The following is a 2,229-nucleotide window of genomic DNA, read 5'->3' as shown; positions in this document are numbered from 1 at the left end:
ACATGTCACTCTAGACAAGAGAGGCCCAGCTGACACTGAACTTGGTAGTAGTACTCGTGGTTTCTTTTAAGTGACAGCTGGTTGGTAACAAGGTCTTTGTGGATATAATCTGCATCTACTTTATCAAACTGAATCGTGTCTTCTTTAACAACTTTCAAAAAGAGAAAAAACCATAATTCCTAATTAAATTTCCATACACCTTTGTCTGATGAACAACCAAGCCACAGTGACGAAGGAAACTAATTGACCATACCCTGTTCTGCAATGTTGGCAACTTGCGGGCAATTTCATTTGGCGTTGTTGACGACCAGCGCAACCCGCCTCTGGAACAATGTTGACGTTTCTATTCGTAATGCTGCATCGCACAAACAGTTTTCAGGAAAACTACACCAAACGCTACTAAAACAAAATGCTGGACTAGAACATTTTAAAATCAGCAGCACTTTTTAGCTCTTATTGTATTAAATTAAGTTTAAATTTTTGTCACTTAAGTATATAATATGTAGTTAGGTTTATATAGAACATTTTAAAATTAGCAACATTTTTTAACATTTTTTTAGTTCTCATTGTTCTCATTGTATTAAATTAAGTTTAAATTTTTATCACTGTCTTTAGTATATAATATGTAGTTAGGTTTATATAATTTGTAGTTAAGTATGTAATATGTAATTAATTAGGGAGGGCCATATTGTAAACTACTGGGCCACCAGTAAATTATGTTATTCTCGTTAAATAAAGTCTTATTATTATTATTATTATTATTATTATTATTACAAGTAAAACCGGTAAAAACAATATATAAGTATATATCCCATAGAAAACAGGTAAATGTGAAAATAGATTAGTGTGTATCATTCAGATCAATCTGCAGCTTACTTTCATAAGAAGATGCCCACATTGTGCGGTTCCAGAAAATATCCATACCCACCCCAAGGATGGTCATTGGAATTCCAAGGGGGATGAGGGTCTCAATAGTACAAACTTTTTAAAGAAAGTATGAAGCGAAACTAGAAATCCCAGGGGGTGGGAGGGTCCAAACAAAAGAACCATCCTTGGGGGAGGTATGGATATTTTTTGGAACCACACCCTGTGGAACCAAGCCTGTGCTGCAAAAAAACTTGACACATTAACTTAACCTGGAGTAAAATTTGTGGTCTGCGATAAAAATTATGTAAATTCTCTGTTATTTCATTATTTTTACATGTTTTTATTGAAACAAAAATGTTTTGTCATGAACCTCAGAATGGTTTTAAAACTTACATGTAATTAAGTGTCAGTATTTACATGAAGCCTTATTGGGTTCTAGGAGAAGCCACGAGCCAAGCAGCCCACACTGCCGGAGCTTATCCCGGTTTCTGCAGCATTAAGCGGCTAGGAATATTTCTACTCCCCCCTGAATGGGATGCTAGTCAACTGCAGGGTCCCCCCCCCCAGCATTATGTCGCCGGTACCCATTGATACACCTGGGTGGAGAGAGGCACTATGAGAGTAAGGTGTCGGGGCTTGAACTGGGACCGCTCAATCCGGAGTCCGGTGCACTAACCATTAGGCCCCCGCGCCTCCCATCTTATTGGGTTCTGGGATGTTCATATTATATAAAAATAGGTACCCAGTGGGTACATGAGTCTAATGCGTCATGCGTTGCTGGTGCGGTTGTAATAGGTTGCTTTGTAGGGGATAGAGCAAGACTAAGGGGTAGTAGAGTTTTGGTAGTAAGAGTGGTTGAGAAGAAGTAGTCGATAATATGTGTTTTGTAAGTATTGATTTTTATTTTGAAAGTTGATGAAATGCTATATTTGAAATAGGAAAATACATTTTAGTTAGGGTTGGAGTCGACAGATTGTGAAGTGTTTATTTTTGAAACATCTTTGTGAGCCGTCTAATTGGAAGTCTTTTCCAGGCTCTCGGTTTGTGTAGGGGTTGGAACAGGGAATCTAATTGTAAAGTAGGATACATTGGGTGAGTCAATCAGTTTCGCACAGGCTGTCTGGGCATTAAATATTGTTTTGGTGTGGAATAGACCATTTCTTACTTGTTTTACATGTATGCCTGTTTCAAAAGGAGTCGTTGTACAATAAAAAATAGTTCTATTTTCATATAAATGAGGGTTTAATTAAAAAAGTTCCCAGAAGAATGCAGTGGCGCAAATACTGGTATTCAAAATGACGCAAAGTGGAGGTCTGCAGTGGTCTTATATGTGAAGGAATGCATTGGTCAATTAGTAGTGCA

This window comes from Oculina patagonica, chromosome 4, assembly GCF_052425735.1.
Source record: "Oculina patagonica isolate OP01 chromosome 4, crgOcupat, whole genome shotgun sequence".
Taxonomy (NCBI): domain Eukaryota; kingdom Metazoa; phylum Cnidaria; class Anthozoa; order Scleractinia; family Oculinidae; genus Oculina; species Oculina patagonica.
Note: the sequence above shows the minus strand (reverse complement) of the source record.